The sequence below is a fragment of the Muntiacus reevesi genome, chromosome 11, assembly GCF_963930625.1.
Source record: "Muntiacus reevesi chromosome 11, mMunRee1.1, whole genome shotgun sequence".
In the NCBI taxonomy this organism is placed as follows: domain Eukaryota; kingdom Metazoa; phylum Chordata; class Mammalia; order Artiodactyla; family Cervidae; genus Muntiacus; species Muntiacus reevesi.
In genome coordinates, this window is record NC_089259.1 from 2,489,131 (window position 1) to 2,513,459 (window position 24,329).

Here is a 24,329-nt window from a genome sequence, read left to right on the forward strand (position 1 = left end):
GTCCATGGAATTCTCCAGACCAGAATACTGGAGAGGGTTGCCATTTCCTTCTCCAGGGGACCTTGCCAACCCAGGGATCGAACCCAGGTCTCCTGCATTGCAGGTGGGATTCTTTACCAACTGAGCTATACACCTATATTTTTTCTGGAATTTTGTATACTTACATTTTTATTGAGGTAAAATTCACAAAACTATTTATACATGTATTTTATTATATATTTTAATGTATCACATATATTCTTATATATAAATAACCATTTAATTTACTATAACATGTACAGAGCAAAATTTGCCACTCTGAAATGTGTTCTTTAGGCATGAGGATTAATTTAGGCTGATTATTTTTAAGACCCAAAAGAAGAACTTTTGATCTTCCTTGTCTGTGTACATGTGCTCAGTTGAGTCCAACTCTTTGTGACCCCACAGGCTGTAGCCCACCAGACTCCTCTGCCCATGGGATTTTCCAAGCAAGAATACTGGAGTCCAGGCTTCCCTATAACTGCCCAAAAGAATGTAGATTGAGGACTTGCTCCAGGAAGGGAGCTATCACCATAGATAAATATTTTATGAACTAGCCAGGTATGTAGGCAGAGAGGAACCCAGCAGGGCTCATTTTTTAATTTTCCTCCCTGTGCCCCACCATCTCTGCATGGAACAGCAGACATTTGTTTACCAAGCCTTTGGTTTTCCTTCTCCACATGAATTGTTTTCCTCCCCTTGGAAGTCCCAGATCCCTACCCCACAACACCCACTTTTGCTTTTAGTTAAAAGTTGCAATTTCCTACTCTAGGGGATCTTTCCAACCCAGGGATTAAACCCACATCTCTTGCACCTTCTGCATTGGCAGGTGAATTTTTTACCAGCTGTGCCACCTGGGAAGCCCTAAACACTTTAAGACAGCATTTAAGATAAAGGTTTTGGCCATTTGGTAGTTTTTCATTTTGGGTCTATACCATGTATTGTTGTTCAGTCAGTCGTGTCCGACTCTTTGTGACCCTATGGACTGCAGCACGCCAGGCTTCCCTGTCCTTCACTATCTCCCAAAGTTTGCTCAAACTCATGTCCATTGAGTCAATGATGCCATCCAACCACCTCTTTCTCTGTCGCCCCCTTCTCCTCCCACCTTCAATCTTTCCCAGCATCAGGGTCTTTTCCAATGAGTCGGCTCTTCACATCAGGTGGCCAAAATATTGGAGCTGCAGCTTCAGTATCAGTCCTTCCAATGAATATTCAGGGTTGATTTGCATTAGGATGGATTGGTTGGATCTCCTTTGCTGTTCAAGGGACTCTCATGAGTCTTCTCCAACACCACAGTTTGAAAGTATCAATTCTTTGGCACTCAGCCTTCTTATGGTCCAACTCTCACATCCCTACATGACTACTGGAAAAACCACAGCTTTGACTATATGGATCTTTGTTGGCAAAGTGATGTCTCTGTTTTTTAATATTTGTCTAGGTTTGTCATAGCTTTTCTTCCAAGGAGCAAGCGTCTCATACTTTCATGGATATAGTCATTGTTTGCAGTGATTTTAGAGTACTCTTCACATTCATTCTGGTGTCTCCATATTCCTTGGTAAGGTACCTAGTTATTTTATCTTATTACTTTGTGCATAACATTTCCTCCTAATATTTATTTGGGGGCATTTATGTTTTAAATTTCACTTATTAATTCTAGCTCATTTTCAGTTTATTATCTATTTTCTACATAAACTGCTGTACATAAACTTACATTATGTGTAAGTAATAATAATATTTTTTTCTCTTTTCCAATAAAGTGAAAGTGTAGCTTTTCCAACAGCTATAGCTTTATATCTTTTTGTTGGGTGAGAACTTTCAAGACAGCAGACTTCATTTTGTTCATTCTTATACTCCCAGTGCCTAGAAAAATGTGTGTAATATATATTTTTGAACAAAGAAGAGGGATTTTTGTGTAGTAATTATTACAGTGGGCTTCCCAGGTGGGCAGAATCCACCCATCAATGCAGGAGATGTAAGAGACATGGGTTTGATCCCTAGCTTGGGAACATCCCCTGGAGGAGGGCTTGGCAACCCACTGCAGTATTCTTGCCTGGAGAATCCCATGGACAGAGGAGTGTGGTGGGCTACAGTCCAAAGGGTTGTAGACATGACTGAAGTGACTTAGCACACATGGGCACAATTATCATAGTAGGCATTCTTGCTTCACTCAATTTTCAGTAGAAAGGCTTACAGTATTTTGTTTGGTTTGAAAAAAGTATTTACTGTAGGAAAATAGTTTTCTATTGCTAATTTTTAGAAGTCTTAAAATTAAGAATGGGAGTAAATTTTTGTCAAATGTGTCTTCAGAATGTACTATTGTAACATTTCCTAATGATTTTAACTTTTGAAAAGATATATTAGCGAATTTACTCTTAACAAGTTATGCTTGGTGATTGTGAAAATATTTTAAGGTAATCTTGAACTTAATTCACTAGTACTAGTACTGTATTTGGAATTTTCATAAAAAGTTTCAAAATTAGTTTGAAGGGTGTGAAGTTGAGAGGCTGGCCTCTGGCCTCACTTCCTGCCTCACTTCCCCTCAGGGTGCGGTCAGGGTGCTCCTGGAAGGAACTGACATCAGGAAGGAAAAAGGAAAGGATTAGCAGAGCCCCTAAGGAAATGGGGCCTGGTATTTCACATTGGAAATCAGTCCTCATTTTATCAAATTCTCGGAAGCCGCAGACTGTCGTCAGCTGTGGTGATGTCTGACACCTGTTGTTAGGTCAAAGCATTTGCACCAATCCCTCACTGGCTACAGATTTTTCTTTCCTTTTCCATCTTCTTTTCGTTAAGGGAGACTCAAGCTACCATAAAACTTGCGTTTTTTTCCATTTCATGGGATGGTTTTATTGTTGTTGTTTCCTTGAGATGGGTTCAGAACCCTAATTTTCATACACTTTGTTGGGCATCAGAAGTCAAAACCCATTTTTCAGAAGCCAGAATAACTGGTAGTAAGAGCTTTAAACAGTTCATATTCAGAGCACTCCGCACAGGGTAACCCGGGAGATCACTCCTTAGCTAACCGGTACCCATCCGCATCCTGTGTCCCAGCACCGCAAGCGAGGTGCAAGAATGCACAGCGTGAATGCACGATCAGTTCACCACGCACATCTTTGCTGTCTCATAGTGCAGAGAGCACAGAGCAGGGATATCACTTAGTAGCTTTTAGAAAATGCTTCTGCCATCAACAGAACACTTGTGTCCCCCACACCCCCAATTCATATGCTGAGATTCTAATGCCCAGTGGGGTGGTATTAGGATGTGAGACTTGTGTGAAGTGCTTAAGTTATGAGGTGGAGCCCTCACGAATGGGATTCATGCTTTTATGAAAGAGACGCACAGACTTGTCACTCTCCTTCCCCCATCTGAGGACTGAGATGGTTTCAGACGTAACCTGTGACTGACATAGTCAGTGCTCCCTGTGGCGGGCATGCTTCAGAACACACATCAAAGACAAACCGAAATGATTACTTTTGATAACATACTGACTTGAATAATACAAAATATTATTACCTCCTTGCAGATAGTGGAAGGTTGATTATAATCTAGGTTCATTTCTATATGAATATAGCGGACGTTGTTGTTTAATCGCTAAGTCATGTCTGACTATTTTGTGACCCCATGGACTGTAGCCTGCCAGGCTCCTCTGTCCATGGAAATTTCCAGGCAGGCATTCTACGGTTGCCATTTCCTTTTCCAGGGCATCTTCCCAATCCAAGGATTGAACCCATGTTGAACCCTGCTTCTGCAGGCGGATTCTTTACACTGAGCCACCAGGGAAACCACATGTGAGTGGCTAAATTTTATCTTTTCAGCCATACCATTGGTGGAGTTGTGGAAACATTTTCCACATTCTCAAGTGATTAGGACCTGCCTAAATAAAATGACCTAAACAAAAGGGAATTCCACATCCTCCAGATACAGTCCTCACAGTGCCTGGCACTTTCTAGGTGTTTAATCAATATTTGAGCACTAAATAAATGAATGAATATTTTTGGTACCAAAGGATGCAGTTGACTATGTTTGAATAAATATGAAGAAAGTGACCAATACTTTCTACCCTTTCATGTAACTCTATAATTTTAAAAATAAAAACTGAGAAAAAAAGTTACCAGTTCCTGTGAAGTTACATAGAAGACCTAGGGGAGTAGCCCTCAAAGTTATGCATTCAAAAGTTTCTGTGGCACATCCCCTTCCCCTCACGCCCTCTTAGTAACAGAGGTGAGAACAGGAGTGGGAAGGGGCGGAAATTGAAAATGGGCTTCAGGGAAGAGCAATAAAAATGATGAGCAGGTGGATATATGATTATGAGGAAAGGCCGAGAGAATCAGGACTTTAGATAGATGAAAGGAGAATGAGAAAACTTAATATTCTCCTTCAAGGATATGAAAGGTTATAATGAGGAAGCACTGGCCAGCTGCTCTTAACTGTCACAGAGGACAGAACTAAGAAAAAGAGGGATACTTCATAGAGATGCAATAGGACGTCAAGGTAAGGCCTATTTAATACTTGGCTCTGTTACCAAAACGGGATGGGGGAAGGTAGGAGACATCAGTGGTTCTCAAGCGATGCTAAATGAACCAGCACTACTAGCATCTCCTGAAAACTTTTTAGACATGCAAATTCTGGAACCTGGTCCCAGCCCTACTGAATCAGAAGCTCTGTGGTTGGGACTCAGCAATAGCCCATTTAACAAGCTCTCTGGGTGATTCTGACGGACTTTAGGCTTGAGAATCATTTGTTGTTGTTCAGTTGCCCGGTCATGTCCAACTGTTTGTGACCCCATGGACTGCAGCATGCCAGACTTCCCTGTCATTCACTATCTCCCAAAGTTTGCTCAAAATTATGTCCACTGAATCAGTGATGCCATCAAACTATCTCATCCTCTGTCAGCCCCTTCTCCTCCTGCCCTCAATCTTTTCCAGCATCAGGGTCTTTTCCAATGAGTCGACTCTTTGCATCAGGTGGGCAAATTATTGGCGCTTCAGCATCAGTCCTTCAGTGAATATTCAGGGTTGATTTCCTTTAGGATCGACTGCTTTGATCTCCTTGCAGTCCAAGGGACTCTCAAGAGTCTTCTCCAGGATCATCGTTTCAAAGCATCAATTCTTCGGTGCTCAACCTTCCTTATGGGCTTCCCTGGTGGCTCAGTTGGTAAAGAATCTGCCTGCAATGCAGGAGACCTGGGTTTGATCTCTGAGTGGGGATGATCCCCTGGAGAAAGGAATGGCAACCTACTCCTGTATTCTTGCCTGGAGGATCCCATGGACAGAGGAGCCTGGAGGGCTACAGTCTGTGGGATCTCAAGGAGTCAGATATGACTGAGTCGACTAGTACTTTCACTTTGAGAATCATTGGGATAAATAAATTCTCATGGATACTTTGTTTCTAGATATTCTTGAGAAACAAAAGTCTTGAAGAAACGAAGACATTAAGCCTTTCTCTGCATAATATTATCTGTATTTTGTCAAGAAGACAACCTCCATCATGGTAGTTAATATCCATTACTGCTATAAAACTCAAGGGATAAAGTTGATCTACTTTGGAAGATAAAATTATTGGCTGTTGGGGATATAAACTGGATTGTAATCAGCAATAGTGAAAACTGCTCCAGAGGAAATGAATTCCTTTTGCTCTGGAAGTTACTAAAGGCACTTCACAGAGAAAGTCACATTGGAAAAAAAAAAAAAAAAAGAGTAAGCCACCAGCTGAATGTTAAAATGTCAGTATCTCGTGAAAGAGGACATACTAAGTGGTGATTATGGTTGGGGTTGCTCTGTGGTAGCATTAGTGAAGAAGTGAAGACTGGTTTGTACTAGGGATGGTGACGTGAGATAGGCACGCTGACACTTTGCTAGAAAGACCAAAAGGCTACCACCACAGTCTTTTTGGATAAAAGCTTGGCATTGTACATTAAGAACCATAAAAATATTCCACCTCACTAGTCTACTAATGTAACTTTTAGTAACTTAACCTAAGAAAAAATCAGAGGTGTAATCTAGAATGTTTGTTGTAGTCTTATTGATTAGTAGTAAGATTTTTTAAAGCAATCCCTAATTACTTGCAGATTTTCCTGATACAGGCAAAGAAATAAAAGTGACAGTATATAAAGGATATATGTAAAAGAGGTATTCATTCATTGTTTGTAGTGCCAAAAAAAAAAAAAAAAAAAAAAGCCAAACAAACAGAATCTGGGAAACAAATGAATACCTTTCATTAAGGGAATGGTTAAACACTAGTAACCGATGTCATGAAATATTACACCGACATAAAAAAATGAAATTTAAACCATTGTCTTGGAGGATTTTTCATAATGCAGTGTTAAGTGATAAAAGCAAGATGAAAGGAAGAATTCATAACATGCTTTCATTAAAAACAATGACAACTTGCCCATATATATGTACGTTTGTTTGATTATATTAAAATGTATGAATGTGGAAGCAAGCCAAAATATGTGTTTAGAAAATATAGCTATGATAAAATTAACATGTATAATATGTTCCTATATATGGAAAATTATACAAGTTTATGTGTATTTATTTGTAGCAAGATATTTGAAAGTTGACTGACACTTCTTTGGGTGGTAGGACTTGAGGTGTTTATTGCTTTATTCCTTATTCTTTCACATATTGCTTGATTTCTTTGTAAAATAAGCACACGAAACATAACTTTTTTGTTGTAAAAAAAAAAAAAGAAGGCCTAAAAAAGCCCTACTAGTGGAGGTATGAAAATTAACAGAATCCACTCACTGTTGGGATTTAGGAATTAGGAAGCAGAGGAAAAACTGTGCTGCAAATGTATGAATGACCAGAGATGGCTTCTGTAGAGAAGTGTTAAATGAGGTTCAGAGGAAGGAGTTAAGGAGAAATGGTGGAGGCAGCTGCAGTGACTACACAGTTAGAGGTAGTTTGTGGGAGACATGGGCTCTGAGAGCCTAGAACTGTTTGCACTCTGACAAGAAGGAATCTGGGCACTTAAGGACCACTGGGACGACAGCTCCAGCTCTGCTGGGTGCTGGGGAAGGTGTGAGTTGAGATATTTTCAGGAAGCTTTCCTGTTGATTCCAGGCATGCAAGTTACCTGTGCCGAATGACTAACTTTCATGGTTCCTACTACCTACACTTTCTCAAACAGCCTCTGCTCTGCCCTGCTTGTACTTCTGGACAATTGAGGCAGTAAGACAGGGAGGAAAAAAAAAGCAGGAAGATGATTCCTGACTCCTGAGTCTCTCCACCTCTTCCATCTTGGGGCCCTGGGGAGAGGAAACGAGTTCCCTTCTTACTCTCAAACACTTTATATTTGGCTTCCTCTCATCCAAGGTAAGGAGCAGCAGCTGCACTTTGCTGGAGCAGCTGTGAAGAGATACCCCACGTCCAAGGAGAAAAACCCAAGTAAGATGGTAGGTGTTGTGACAGAGCATCAGAGGGCAAACACACTAAAACCATAATCACAGAAAACTAGCCAACTTGATCACAGGACCACAGTCGTGTCTAACTCAATGAAACTAAGCCATGCCATGTGGGGCCACCCAGACGGTCGGGTCATGGTGGAGAGGTCTGACGGAATGTGGTCCACTGGAGAAGGGAATGGCAAGCCACTTCAGTATTCTTGCCTTGAGAACCCCATGAACAGTATGAGAAGGCAAAATGATAGGATACTGAAAGAGAAACTCCCCAGGTCAGTAGGTGCCCAATATGCTACTGGAGATCAGTGGAGAAATAACTCCAGAAAGAATGAAGGGATGGAGCCAAAGCAAAAACAATACCCAGTTGTGGATGGGACTGGTCATAGAAGCAAGGTCCGATGCTGTAAAGAGCAATATTGCATAGGAACCTGAAATGTTAGGTTCATGAATCAAGGCAAATTGGAAGTGGTCAAACAGGAGACGGTAAGAGTGAAGGTAGCAAAAACCACTACAATATGGTAAAGTAATTAGCTTTCGACTAATAAAAATAAATGAAAAAAAAAAAAAAAAGAGTGAATGTCGACATTCTAGGAATCAGCGAACTAAAATGGACTGGAATGGGTGAATTTAACTCAGATGACCATTATATCTACTACTGTGGGCAGGAATCCCTTAGAAGAAATGGAGTAGCCATCATAGTCAAAAAAAGAGTCCGAAATGCAGTACTTGGATGCAATCTCAAAAATGACAGAAAGATCTCTGTTCATTTCCAAGGCAAACCATTCAATATCACAGTAATCCAAACCTATGTCCCAACCAGTAATGCTGAAGAAGCCGAAGTTGAACGGTTCTATGAAGACCTACAAGACCTTTTAGAACTAACACCCAAAAAGGATGGCCTTTTCATTATAGGGGACTGGAATGCAAAAGTAGGAAGTCAAGAAACACCTGGAGTAACAGGCAATTTTGGCCTTGGAGTACAGAATGAAGCAGGGCAAAGGCTAATAGAGTTCTGCCAAGAGAACACACTGCTCATAGCAAACACCCTCTTCCAAAAACACAAGAGAAGACTCTACACATGGACATCACCAGATGGTCAACACCAAAATCACACTGATTATATTCTTTGCAGCCAAAGATGGAGAAGCTCTATACAGTCAGCAAAAACAAGACCTGGAGCTGACTGTGGCTCAGATCATTAACTCCTTATTGCAAAATTCAGACTTAAACTGAAGAGAGTAGGGATAACCACTAGGCCATTCAGGTATGACCTAAATCAAAACCCTTATGAATATACAGTGGAAGTGAGAAATAGATTTAAGGGGCTAGATCTGGTAGACAGACAGCCTGATGAACTATGGATGGAGGTTTGTGACATTGTACAGGAGACAGGGATCAAGACCATCCCCATGGAAAAGAAACAAAAAAAGGCAAAATGGTTTCTGAGGAGGCCTCACAAAGAGCTGCGAAAAGAAAAGTAGCAAAAAGCAGAGGAGAAAAGGGAAGATATTCCCATTTAAATGCAGAGTTCCAAAGAATAGCAAGGAGAGATAAGAAAGCCTTCCTCAGCAATCAATGCAAAGAAATAGAGGAAAACAACAGAATGGGAAAGACTAGAGATCTCTTCAAGAAAATTAGAGATACCAAGCAAACACTTCATGCAAAGATGGGTTCAATAAAGGACACAAGTGGTATGGACCTAACAGAAGCAGAAGATATTAAGAAGAGGTGGCAAGAATACACAAAAGAACTGTACAAAAAAGATCTTTATGACCCAGATAATCACAATGGTGTGATCACTCATCTAGAGCCAGACATCCTGGAATGTGAAGTTAAGTGGGCCTTAGAAAGCATCACTATGAACAAAGCTAGTGGAGGTGATGGAATTCCAGTTGAGCTATTTCAAATCCTGAAAGATGATGCTGTGAAAGTGTTGCACTCAATATGCCAGCAAATTTGGAAAACTCAGCAGTGGCCACAGGACCGGAAAAGGTCCGTTTTCATTCCAACCCAAAGAATGCTCAAACTACCGCACAATTGCGCTCATCTCACATACTAGTAAAGTAATGCTCAAAATTCTCCAAGCCAGGCTTCAGCAATACGTGAATCGTGAACTTCCAGATGTTCAAGTTGGTTTTAGAAAAGACAGAGGAACCCGAGATCAAATTGCCAATATCCACTGGATCATCAAAAAAGCAAGAGACTTCCAGAAAGACATCGATTTCTGCTTTATTGACTATGCCAAAGCAGATGGTGATTGCAGTCATGAAATTAAACGATGCTTACTCCTTGGAAGGAAAGTTATGACCAATCTAGTTAGCATATTACAAAGCAGAGACATTACTTTGCCAACAAAGGTCCGTCTGGTCAAGGCTAGGTTTTTCCAGTGGTCATGTATGGATGTGAGAATTGGACTGTGAAGAAAGCTGAGCACCGAAAAATTGATGCTTTTGAACTGTGGTGTTGGAGAGGATTCTTGAGAGTCCCTTGGACTGCAAGGAGATCCAACCAGTCCATCCTGAAGGAGATCAGTCCTGGGTGTTCATTGGCAGGACTGATGCTGAAGCTGAAATTCCAATACTTTGGCCACCTCATGCGAAGAGTTGATTCATTTGAAAAGACCCTGGTGCTGGGAGGGATTGGGGGCAGGAGGAGAAGGGGACGATAGAGGATGAGATAACTGGGTGGCATCACCGACTCGATGGGCATGAGTTTGAGTAAACTCTGGGAGTTTGTGATGGACAGGGATGCCTGGCGTGCTGCGATTCATGGGGTCACAAAGAGTCGGACATGACTGAGCGACTGAACTGAACTGAACTGATAGCACTTATTATAGTTTCTATAATATAGTTTCTTTTTTGTTGTTGTTAGTATCTGCAATTATCTTCAAAGTTCTTTAACATCGCAATCTGGTATTGTAAGATGTAAAACTTAGGTTACGCTCATTGTTGTTGGTTAGTTGCTAAGTCACATCTGACACGACTGCATGACGAGCACAACACGTCTGACTCTTTTGCAACCCCTTATACTTTTGCCCACCAGGATCCTCTGTCCATGGGATTTCCTAGATGAGAATACTGGGGTGGGTTGCCATCTTCTCCAGGGGCTCTTCTGTACCCAGGAAGAGGATTGGCAGTTGGGTTCTTTACCTCTGAGCCACCAGGGAAGCTCTTCCACAGGGATTAATTTTGAAAGCTTGCTCATGACATGGTCAGCTAGGATGCTAATTACATACAGCTGAAGGGTCAGATAACAGTGTCAGAAAGGACCACGCTCCAGATGTAACTGTCACAGGCCCTCCCGTTATCCACATCTCCATCAACAGCAGACTGTTTCTAGTTAGCATATTTGATATTCAGAAATAGATTTCTATTTGCATAAACTGTAGCCTTTTGCTTAATGTGGGGGATATTAGAAAATGAACTGCCAGTTGTGAAATTAAGGTATTTAATATACAATTACTGTTTAATAAATAGGATATACAAATCCAGCAAGCCTTGTGACTGCACCCTCAGGGACTGCACTTTAAAATTCTGGTGTGTAGCTATGAACTCTAGACTCTGTCAGGGTATCCAGGTGACAGAATCTTGCCTCTTGAAACTTGGCATTGCCCTAAAATGAGACTTTCATGTAGTTAGTGGTTAAAGCATTTGAAATGGAAGAGAGTGGAGGCCTTCTTCAGTCTGCAGAAGTCATATGAATTTTATCCTAATACTTGCTTTTATAACAAAATTTTAGTTGATAAACATCTATTGGTCTGACTTGCTTTTTGCGTAACCTACTGTCAGGAAACAGCAGACTCTCTCTACCTGAAACTTCTTACCATAAAAGGCCCTAAGAATTGTGCCTATCAATAGGTCAGTTTGTAGTGTTGGCATCTTGTTTATGGTCTTCCTATCTCCTTAGACAGTAAACTCCTCATTTGGCTTGTACACAGGCACCTAGTGCAGGGGCTGCTGTGGTAAGTGTGTGGAAATAACTAACTTGTGGGTCAGTTGGCTGTGCTTTCCAGGGCTCCTTCCTACTCTTCTCCAACCTTCTTGCTGAAAGTAATCAGAGAAGCGGGACTTTTGACGCCATTCAGAGCACAACCCACAGCTTCAGTGGGTTCAGACAAGGAAAATGGACTCTTTGCAGGCTGAGTTATGAATTTTATTCTTGGGCCCTTGGGAAACATGTATTGTGGGCACATGCTTACCCAGACTTCTTTTTAGGAGTGGTTGTGACAGACTGGGTAAGTGGAAATGAAATAGTGCAGTAATAAAAAGACTGGTCTTAGAATCAGTCTACTTTTTTTTTCTTTTAATTAATTTTTTATTGAAGGATAATTGCTTTTACAGAATTTTGTTGTTTTCTGTCAAATCTCACCATGAATCAGCCATAGGTATACAAATACCTTTTGAAGGGAGGGTGAGATGTATGGGAAAAGTAATGTGGAAACTTACACTGCCATATGTAAAACAAATGGCCAATGGGAATTGCTGTATGGCTCAGGAAACTCAGACAGGGGCTCTGTATCAACCTAGGGGAGTGGGGTGGAATGGGATGGGAGATGGAAGGGAGGTTCAAACAGTTCACTTTAACTCTGCTCCTCTACTTACTGGTATGATTGTGGGAAAGTTTCCTCATAAAGTTAGTAGTGACTTACAGGTTTGTAGGGAGAATTAAAGGAGATAATACATGAAAAATATTTAGAAAAGAGCCTGCCATGCTGGTGGTAAGCTCTAGGTGATAATTAGCGTTTCTTATCATCGATATTATTTATATCAGGAAGCACAGTTGTGAATAAAGTGTTTGGGTACCAGGTGCTCATTTCTCTAAGTAAGGGCTTTCAAACTGGGAAGAACATTGAATCATCTGGAGAGCCTGTTAAATATTTGGATTTTCAACCCTTGCTCCGGGAGACTGATTCGAAGTCTCTGATCTATAGCCAGAGATTCCCCTCCGGTGATCCTTCTGTTGAGCGAAGTTGGGGAACACTGCTTTAAGTGAATAAGGAAATGAATTTCTAAGCACCTGCAATCATTTGGTTTAAAGCTGGGTTCTAATTAAGAAACCTGCCTGGGGCAGTCTTTGGTGCCTCAGGGCACCTTTTGGTTGGGAGAACTACTTTTCTGCCTTAAAGAAATGAGTTTGGGCTTTGGACTCCGAAACAGTTGGGTTTGAATCTGTTATTGGCGTGTGACCTCCAGCCTTTCTCAACTTCCATTTTCTTATGTGTAAAATATAAACAACAACAGTTCCTCTCCTTTGGGATTCTTGTACAATTAAATGAAATTGTTTTTCTATCATCTATCTACCTATCACAGTTCTTACACAGAGCAAAGTCTCAGTTGTTGTTTAGTCACTAAGTGTGTCTTACTCTTTGTGACCCCGTGGACTACAGCATGCCATGCTCCTCTGTCCTCCGCTGTCTCCCAGGGTTTGCTCGAATTCATGCATATAAGTTAAATAAGTAGGGTGACAATATACAGCCTTGCTGTCCTCTTTTCCCAATTTCCAATCAGCCGGTTGTCCCATGTTTGGTTCTAACTGTTGCTTCTTGACCTGCATACAGGTTTCTCAGGGGAAGGTAAGGTGATCTGGTACTCCCATCTCTTTAAGAATTTTCCAGTCTGTTGTGATTCTAAATCCTAAGTAGGATTAGTCATAATCTGTCTTACCCTTCCAGTATGGCTTGAGAAATTCCTCACCCTCCTGTTGATAATAACTGAAAGTTCTGGACAAAACTGAAAAATCAATGACCTAAAGCCATGAGAGAATGAACGAAAGCAGGCAGGTTCTGGACAGGAGTAGATACCTTAAAAAGGGGGACTGAATGGACAGATTACTCATTTCAATAGCATTTAGTCTGAGGGCAGGCCAAAGTTGGCATTGAGATGTAACTAAAACTCTGGCCTAAAGAAACAGAGGACAAGTTCATGCGACCACAGCTATTGACAAAAAAGAGGAAATCCTGGAGAGTTTGTGAGGTTGAGCCCCAAGTTTGTTTGTTTGTTTTATAAAATCTACCCAAGTCTGACTACCTGTCAAACCATGCATGGGACAGATACTAGCCAAAATATTAAAGAACTGAACTGAATTTTAAGGTATTGTCCAAGAGGCAGTATTTTCAGTATGACTCTGAGGTAGAAATTGCTAGGCAGTCAGTGTAGAACTCTGAACCCTTGTCTTGTTTTCAGTAAACATCCCACCCTTTGTCCCAAAGTCCTGGAATGTGTCCTTGGTCTGATAAATTATCAATACTCAGCTCCAGGGAATTAACACAAACAACTTGTGCTCCATATGTCTGAGGGCAAAACAACTGCTAACCATCAATCTTAAACCCATACAACTGGTCCATTGTAAAATGGCCAGGGGGCATGAAAAAAGGTGGTGACTTAACTGAGGATAAGACATAAAGACATTAAGTTAAGCATCTTGACCTTTAAACTTATTGGTAAAAAATGATGTATTTTAAGGACAGGAGCCAACCAAAAATGTACATATTAATACTGATAGAGATAGAAAACTACTGTAATGCCTGACTTTTTGGTGACTCTTTACCCCCTCTCAGTGTCTATGCTGAGGGCTTTGTACTTTCCTTCTCTTTAATAAAGCTTATTTGCTTGCTACCTTAAGTATTAGCATGTTCGTGAAGTTCATTCTTCAGCTCCATGAACAAGAACTCAGATTCCTGTTTCAACTCCAACCAAATAATTGCTTGATAAAATAGAAAATTCTGCATTCTTCAGAGGAATATGAAAAAATTCAGTTTAAAAAACATAATACAATGTCAAGGACACAATCCTAAATAAGTTGACCTTTAAAGAACTGGAAACATGTAACCCTTTCTAAGAGAAAGGCAAACTCTGAGATGAACTAGATGTTAGAATTAGCAAAATTTTAAAGTAAATGTTTAACTATGCTTAAGGATATAAAGAAAAATATATTTTCAATGAATGAAAATATAGAAAAATCTCAATAGAAGTAAGGAAAAATCATGTGGATATTGTAGAAATGAAAATGCAATACCTGAAAAATTTAAAAAGTTACTGAATGGATTTAGCAATAGAATGTAGATGATGGAGGAGTCAGTTAACTTGAGGTAGATTAATAAAAATGATCAAATCTGAATCATAGAAAGAAAAAGATTGAAAAAATTGAATGGAGTTTCAGGGTCCTATGGAATGATGTAAAAAGTTTAACATATGTAAAACTGAAAGCTCAGAAGCAGAAGAGAAGTGAGATAAATCCTACTTCTGATCCTCATGTGAGTAAATATAGATGGGGTAAAGAAGGGGGCATGAAGAAATTTACCAGAATCTCACCCTATAGGAAGAAATTCTTTTGGGATGTCTTCCTCTACTATCTATTAAAACTGTTCTAAGCTTTCAAAGGGCTTCCCTGGTGGCTTTCAAAATGAAAGCAGCATCTCCTATTTGAAATGCTGCTTCTTTTTCAGGTTCTTTCTCCCTCCTCTTCCTCCTGCTTCTTCCTCTCTTCCTCCCTCTCTCTCCCCTGCTCTCTGCCCCCCGCTTCTTGTCAGCAAGTGTTTGCCGAGCTATTAGTATATTTTCTGGAAAACAAGAACTTTATCTAGTTCTTATCACCGGCCTCAAACTGGAAAGTACTTATAAAACTCCTTTCTTGGTTGTAAAGATTTAATGCATCTTGGGTTGAATTGCAGAGGGATTGGCATGAGCAGCATTTTTCTCTTGCCTAGTAGATGTAATTGAGATCTGAAAGGTCAAAAGCAAAGGATCACCACTGGAGATTCACCCCAGCACCAGATTCTCTTTACCAGTTTGTCTGCTCAGAAATGTGTGAACCTGGGTTTCATGCATCATGGGTGTAGATGTTGTAGGTGCTGCTTTGGTTCTTTATAGGATTGATGAGAGGTTGGAGTTGTCTTAGCACCCTCTCACCTTTTATCTATTGCTGTCAGAAGATTTCTTTACTCTCTGGCAATACATCCATTTACTAGGCAACTGGAATGGTGTTTTAAAATTTCAGTGGCTCGTAATTGCTGGCCTAACAAAGTCTAAGCTTCTTCTTTTGAAATCTAAGCTCCTTGTAGCTTTTAGACCATGTTAAGCTCTCAGCAACTCATTAATGCCCCAGTTGCTTCATGTCTCCACATTTCTCCTCCCTCTCCCTTATCTGTCTGATGGAGGTTTATCCAGCAATAAAATAACAAATGAACCAGAAACATGTTCAGGTGTGACCTGTGAGAATCAACCCAGACAATCCCAGAGAAAATTAATGATTCTTTCCTTCATGCTACTATATTGAATCAATCTAAACAATTTCCCCCCTACATCCTATCATTTCTGAAATCAGAAGAACTTTATCACTGCTGGTATCTTATGATCACTGGTGGCCAGGCAGGCAGCAGTCATAACATAGTTATTTTTTATGCACATGCTTAAAGTTGGTTTTTATATATGGAAACATGACTGACAACTGTAAACCCTCATTGTCAACACACTATTTAAAGAAGACTTTCAAAGAAGGATCATGAATCTCATTTGTTTGAAATCTTTTATTGACAATTTCTCCATAAAGTCAAGAAAAAAGCATGCAGATACTTGCAGAAAGAGTATCAGCAACTTGAAATAAAATCTTATTTTACATTGAAAGATGTAAGCTTGAAAAGCTCTTACTCAAAAAATGACATTGAAAAGACAAACTTTGAATTGGAAGAAATTTCAGTAGTGTATTAATCAACTTATCTCACTTACATTTTCCTTTCAATGTATATACAATATAAGTATACAATATAAAATGTTATGTTTAAAGGTCCTTTCAATAAGTATAAAATAAAGCTTTTATAATAAGAAAGCATTTATATTACTTATAAAGTGATAAGAAAGCATTATCATAATTTAAACAGTAGTAGTTTTTCTTAATGAGCCTTTAAATAATAGTACATTTTTACACTTCATAGTATCTTAGATTTGACAAGATAAAAAATATTTTTGTGTATTCTGTTATTGTACCTGTCTTCCAGATTGTTTCAAATCTACTGAAATCTGTTAGCTGTAAGCTTCTTAAAAGTCAAGCGATGCTATAATTATACATCATATATTTAAACACATATGCGTGATGATATACAGACTATCTCTCTACCCATCCATCCTATTATCTACCTGCCCCTCTATGTATGCATGAAGTAAGCTATTTGGTATATAGAAGATTTTATAAATTTTTCTGAAAATAAACTAAATTATAAAGGAGATCAAGAGTTGACAAAGCCAGCATTAAAAATATCAAATGGGTCAGAAGCAGTCCTAGGTCAAAAGTGTGCATTTCTCCTTGGCTAATCTCCTCCGTCTAGTCAAGGCTATGGTTTTTCCAGTGGTCATGTATGGATGTGAGAGTTAGACAGTGAAGAAAGGGGAGTGCCAAAAAATTGATGCTTTTGAACTGTGGTGTTGGAGAAGACTCTTGAGAGTCCCTTGGACTGCAAGGAGATCCAACCAGTCCTTCCCAAAGGAGATCAGTCCTGGGTGTTCATTGGAAGGACTGATGCTGAAGCTGAAACTCCAATACTTTGGCCACCTCATGCGAAGAGCTGACTCATTTGAAAAAACCCTGATGCTGGGAGGGATTGGGGTGAAGAGGAGAAGCGGACGACAGAGGATGAGATGGCTGGATGGCATCACCGACCCAATGGACATGAGCTTCAGTAAACTCCGAGAGTTGGTGATGGACAGGGAGGCCTGGCATGCTGCGATTCATGGGGTTGCAAAGAGTCGGGCACGACTGAGCGACTGAACTGAACTGAACTGAATCCTCTCATTCACTTTTTGTTTAGATTAGCATTGCATTGAAAGTCTATTATCTCCACATTCAGAACACTTGCCTCTAAGACTGACTCTAGGAAGGGTCCAGTAGTGACTATGAAAAAAGTGTAAATAGGACAGGCTATTTGTGAGTGGCTATGTCGGACATGACTGCGCGACCACTTTTCACTTGCATGCACTGGAGAAGGAAATGGCAACCCACCCCAGTGTTCTTGCTCAGAGAATCCCAGGAATGGAGGAGCCTGGTGGGCTGCTGTCTATGGGGTTGCAGAGAGTCGGATACAACTGAAGCGACTTAGCAGCAGCAGCAGCATGTAGCCATGTGGTTGAGATAGATGGTCAGTACCCAGAGTGTTCTAGGACCAGTGAGGAAGAAGGACAGTTCTGAGAGACACTTCAAATATTATTTGCATATTTTCCCTTTCACACATTTTTAAAATGACCTCAAAGACATTATTAATTGCAAAAAGGTGCAATTTCTAGTATTTTCTAAACATTGACATTTGAATATAAAACTATTATATTACTCTTTTAAGTTATACAGTGGAATCTAATTATCATAATGATTGAATATCCACTAATTTAAATATATATAATTATACTCTTAAGTTTGGAAACTTTTGTTGTAATTTTCTTCATCTCCTTGAACTTAAGTTTCTAATTTTAGGAAGTACAGTATGCCAAAAAGATTCTATCAAGTGACAATTAATTGTACTTACTACTTTAAAATTTATAGGCATCCTATTTATCCAAATCAAATATACACTCAGAAAGGATAGGGAAAATAAATATATTGTGAATTTTACTTCACTTTTGCCACATTATATATTTGATAAAATACTACTTTTTTTGTATACTTATATATCTATTTCTTCACATTCTTTTCCCCTATAGGTTACTAAAAATACTTTTGTTTTATCTTGTGGATCAAATAGTTTTTCATCTAAAGCTTGGAGTAGAAAATTTAGCTCATTCATGACCAACATAGGGCTTACTTAGACAGCATAAGCACATTGTTAAACTGTTGAACTTAATCAGACTTACTTTTTCTCAGAAGATGTCTAATTTCATTTTTTTGCAAAAAAATTAAAACATTTTTTGGTCATTACAGATTCACAGAAAGTTCCAAAACCAGTAGAGAGAGATCTCAGGCACACTTCATCCAGTTTCTCCCAAGGGTTACATTTACATATCAAAATCAGAACTGTTAGATTTTTTGTTATAGTCACAAATCTTTAAAGCTCTGTTGTTTTCAGTTTATTTTTCATTCAGATTGGGTAATTTCTACTGCTTTGTGTTTTAGTCAACTGATTTTTTCCCCTGTCCTCTCCAAGTCATTCACTGCTGATCCCATACACTGAGCTTTTAAAATTTCAGCTATTGGTTTTTTCAGTTCTAATGTTTCCATTTGGTTCTTCTTTATATCTTCTATTTCTTTGCTGAAACTTGCTATTTCTTAAAATTTGTTTAAATCATGTTTGTAATTGCTAATTGAAATATATTTATCATGGCTGCTTTAGAATCTCTATCAGATAATTCCACCACCTGTGTCATCTTTGTGTTGGGTATATTGATTTTCTTAACTCATTTGAGTTAAGATTTTTCCAGTTTGTGGTACGAGTTTTACTGTATTCTGTACATTTTGAGTATTGTGTCATGAGATGCTGGATTTTATTTAAATATTTTGTTTTAGCAGATGTCCTCTGACACCATGCTGGTGGGCAAAGGTGGACACTACTATGAGATGCAGTAGATGTCTAGGTTCCATGAACACTCTGGGATAGGGTGCCTCATCACTGTTGGGCGGGGTAGATGTTTAAGCTTCCTGTGTTACCTCCAATGGGAGTTCTTTTTTCACTGGGTGATGGTAAACGCCATGGGTTCCTGCTTAGCTTTGTCTGCTACCATGCTGACAGTAGGGAGGTACATCTTGGGAGTGAGGATCTAGCCTCAACTTTTTTCATAGTATATGCCTGGAGTAGAAAGCAGGCTTTGGGGATTTTTTTTAACCCTGAACCTGTATGTTTCCGGTTTCTCTGGTGCTCAGTCTAGAATACATAGAAGGCAAACAGAAAAACTAGAGAAATTATCACTGTGCAGTTCCACAGATTGCAAGGTCCCTCACTGGTCTGCCTTCTCTCTTCTTTTCAGAGTCTACTTATTTGCTTTTTATATAATGTCTTGAATTTTTAGTTGTACTTAGTTGGAGGAATATAGAGAAGTGTGTCTACTCCATCTTTTCCTAGAATTGTATATCTCTCTGACTTTCTTTTTAAATTAAATAAATGTATCAATAAGTAGATTTTTGAAGTATGTATTAGACATTCTGAAAAAAAGTTGAAATTCAGCTTATAAAAATGATTACTAAAATATTAAATTATATTTAAATTTTTTGATTTAATATGTCTAATTTATCTATTTTGTATTAAGATATACAAACAAAATAATTCAATATATAGTTTCTCATTACTTAATTTGTAACAATGTAGTGTAATGTACAAGTAAAATTATGTCACAAAAATTAGAGATTATTGTAATAGTCATGGCAATACTTAGGTAAATGTGTGGGCATGTGCATTATGTTGTATGTATTTGTATGTATCATATTTTGCTGTCTGGTTTTAGCTATAATTAAATTATATTCAGGTACACACATAAGTAAGTAATAACTCCATCATTTTAATTTAACACTATGATTGAAATTTCTATATTTGAAAAAAAGAGAAAGGTATACAAACTTCTGAAAATCAATCAGTCTGGCAGTAACATAGTTTTTTTATTACTAACAGGTAGAAATATTAAACTTTTCATAAGATGAAGATAGAATAAATATTTTAAAATATGACTAGATAAAATAGTTTTAAACTTCCCTGGTGGCTTAGCTGGTAAGAATCTACCTGCAATGTGGGAGACCTGGGTTCAATCCTTGGTTTGGAAAGATCCCCTGGAGAAGCAAAAGGCTACCCACTCCAGTATTCTGGCTTGGAGAATTCCATGAACTGTGTAGTCCACGGGATCGCAAAGAGTTAGACACGACTGAGTGACTTTCACTTTCACTATTTAATAATAGACACCAATTTCTGAAAGAAATCTTATAGGGGTTTATGTGAAGGTTTTATCTAATCCACCTTGCAAAATTTGGAATCCTAAGAAACTTTCTACTTAACATTTAAGAGATCTGTGTCACAAACCCATTCTGTTTTGGCTGATAGTGCATTTTATTGTCTGATGCAAGCTGCGTTTTTCCCAGCTTATAACATGTCTTAGGGATGAGCCTTGAGAATAGCTGAAAAAGTGCTTATATTTAAATATATAGTAAGAAGGGACCACTTTTTTTGTGTTCAGTATTTCCTGCAGATATTCTTTTTACCTTGCTGTCAACAGATTCTCCCTCATGAATTCCTTCATGAATCTCCCCTCCCTCATGAATCCTTTGATAATAGTCAGGAAATAGAAGAAGTAAAGTCATTAAGCAAAAAGTATCAATTTACTCCCCTGTTATTTCAGTTTACTTTTATTATCATTCATTCAGTTCAGTTCAGTCACTCAGTCGTGTCTGACTCTTTGCAACCCCATGAATCGCAGCACGCCAGGCCTCCCTATCCGTCACCAACTCTCGGAGTTTACTCAAACTCATGTCCATCAAGTCGGTGATGCCATCCAGCCATCTCATCCTCTGTCATCCCTTTCTCCTGCTGCCCTCAATCCCTCCCAGCATCAGGGTCTTTTCAAATGAGTCAACTTTTCGCATGAGGTGGGCAAAGTACTGGGGTTTCAGCTTCAGCATCAGTCCTTCCAATGAACACCCAGAACTAAACTCCTTTAGGATGGACTGATTGGATCTCCTTGCAGTCCAAGGGACTCTCAAGAGTCTTCTCCAACACCACAGTTCAAAAGCATCAATTTTTTGGCGCTCAGCTTTCTTCACAGTCCAACTCTCACATCCATACATGACCACTGGAAAAACCATAGCCTTGACCAGATGGACCTTTGTTGGCAAAGTAATGTCTCTGCTTTGTAATATGCTATCTAGGTTGGTCATAACTTTCCTTCCAAGGAGTAAGCATCTTTTAATTTCATGGCTGCAATCACCATCTGCAGTGATTTTGGAGCCCCCCAAAATAAAGTCTGACACTGTTTCCACTGTTTCTCCATCTATTTCCCATGAGGTGATGGGACCAGATGCCATGATCTTAGTTTTCTGAATGTGGAGCTTTAAGCCAACTTTTTCACTCTCCTCTTTCACTTTCATCAAGAGGCTTTTTAGTTCCTCTTGACTTTCTGCCATAAGGGTGGTGTCATCTGCTTATCTGAGATTATTGATATTTCTCCCAGCAATCTTAATTCCAGCTTGTGCTTCTTCCAGCCCAGCGTTTCTCATGATGTACTCTGCATATAAATTAAATAAGCAGGGTGACAATATACAGCTTTGATGTACTACTTTTCCTATTTGGAGCCAGTCTGTTGTTCCAAGTCCAGTTCAAACTGTTGCTTCCTGACCTGCATACAGATTTCTCAAGAGGCAGGTCAGGTGGTCTGGTATTCCCATCTATTTCAGAGTTTTCCACAGTTTATTGTGATCTACATAGGAAAAGGCTTTGGCATAGTCAATAAAGAAGAAATCGATGTTTTTTCTGGAACTCTCTTGCTTTTTTGATGATACAGCAGATGTTGGCAATTTGATCTCTGGTTCCTCTGCCTTTTCTAAAACCAGCTTGAACATCTGGAAGTTCACGGCTCACGTATTGCTGAAGCCTGGCTTGGAGAATTTTGAACATTACTTTACTAGTGTGTGAAATGAGTGCAATTGTGCAGTAGTTTGAACATTCTTTGGCATTGACTCTCTTAGAGATTGGAATGACAACAGACCTTTTCCAGTCCTGTGGCCACTGCTGAATTTTCCAAATTTGCTGGCATATTGAGTGCAGCACTTTCACAGCATCATCTTTCAGGATTTGAAATAGCTCAACTGGAATTCCATCACCTCCACTAGCTTTGTTCATAGTGATGCTTTCTAAGGCCCACTTGACTTCACATTCTAGGAAGTCTGGCTCTAGGTGAGTGATCACACCATTGTGATTATCTGGGTCACGAAGATCTTTTTTGTACACTTCAGTGTATTCTTGCCACCTCTTCTTAATATCTTCTGCTTCTGTTAGGTCCATACCACTTGTGTCCTTTATTGAACCCATCTTTGCATGAAATGTTTGCTTGGTATCTCTAATTTTCTTGAAGAGATCTCTAGTCTTTCCCATTCTGTTGTTTTCCTCTATTTCTTTGCATTGATTGCTGAGGAAGGCTTTCTTATCTCTCCTTGCTATTCTTTGGAACTCTGCATTCAAATGAGAATATCTTCCCTTTTCTTCTCTGCTTTTTGCTTCTCTTCTTTTCACAGCTCTTTGTAAGGCCTCCTCAGACAACCATTTTGCCCTTTTTCGTTTCTTTTCCATGGGGATGGTCTTGATCCCTGTCTCCTGTACAGTGTCACAAACCTCCATCCATAGTTCATCAGGCTGTCTGTCTACCAGATCTAGTCCCTTAAATCTATCTTAAATCTCACTTCCACTGTATATTTGTAAGGGTTTTGATTTAGGTCATACCTGAATGGCCTAGTGGTTTTCCCTACTTTCTTCAATTTAAGTCTGAATTTTCCAATAAGGAGTTAATGATCTGAGCCACAGTCAGCTCCTGGTCTTGTTTTTGCTGACTGTATAGAGCTTCTCCATCTTTGGCTGCAAAGACTATAATCAGTCTGATTTTGGTGTTGACCATCTGGTGATGTCCATGTGTAGAGTCTTCTCTTGTGTTGTTGGAAGAGGGTGTTTGCTATGAGCAGTGTGTTCTCTTGGCAGAACTCTATTAGTGTTTGCCCTGCTTCATTCTTTTCTCCAAGGCCAAATTTGCCTGTTACTCCAGGTGTTTCTTGACTTCCTACTTTTGCATTCCAGTCCCCCATAATGAAAAGGCCATCCTTTTTGGGTGTTAGTTCTGAAAGGTCTTGTAGGTCTTCGTAGAACCGCTAGCTCCACCTTACTGCATGTGCGCGTTCAGAGTCTGGTGCACACAAGATTTTGTCTGTGCCCTCCAGTGTCTCTGCTGGGCATGAGGTTTGATTTTAAATGTCATTGCACCTGTCCTACCACCTTGATGCAGCTTCTCCCTGTCCTTGGGCATGGGATGTCTTTCTTTTGGTGGGTTCCTACATTCTCCTCTTGATGGTTGCTCAGCATCTAGCTGCAATTTTGGTGTTCTTTCAGGAGAAGATGAGCAAACGTCCTTTTACTCTGCCATCTTGTGAAACACCCACTTTCAATGACACCCTTGTGCTGTGAGTTGGGGCAACCACCACATCTCTTATAGTTTTAGTTTTCTCCCAGAATTCTTCATGATACTGGGAAAGGCCAATTTTTCTTAGGCAGGACATCAGAACACTACCTCTCAGAACTCATTGTCTTCCTTTTAAAATGGAAATAATATTGAATGCTTTGCAGGCCGTGGAGCTAGGTCAAAGCGCTCTTCATTTTTAATGCCCACCTTCATTATTATCAGAAGTACGTAAAAAGAAGAAATGACTGGAAGTCATAAGAACTTAGAGTGTCTTGCAGAGTCATGAATGAAGGTCCTCTCCCCTGATAATCTTTACAATGGGGCTGGGAATTGAGGCCTTGGCTCACTTTCGGTAAAGTGAGAAAGGGGCCATTGATGAACATGCTCAGGCAAATTCTTTTCAGGAAAATCTTTTTCAGGAAAAGGTATGAGTGCAGTCTGAGAACCTGAAAATTATTTTCTTGAAACTATAGGGGGATACTTCCCTGATGGTACAGCGGATAAGAATCTGCCTGCCAATGCAGGGGACACAGGCTTGATCCCTGGTCCAGGAAGATTCTACATGATGCAGAGCACCTAAGCCCAGGCCCCACAGCTTCTGAGCTCTAGGGCCCATGAGCCACAACTGCTAGAGCCCGTGCTCCCCAAGGCGAGAGGCCAGCACAGTGAGAAGTCCATGCACCGCAACCAAGAGCGGCCCTGGCTCGTCACAGCCAAAGTCCGTCGGGAGCCACGAAGACCCAGAGCAACCAAAAAGAAAGAAAAGGAGAAAGAAAATCTGTAGAGGGGGT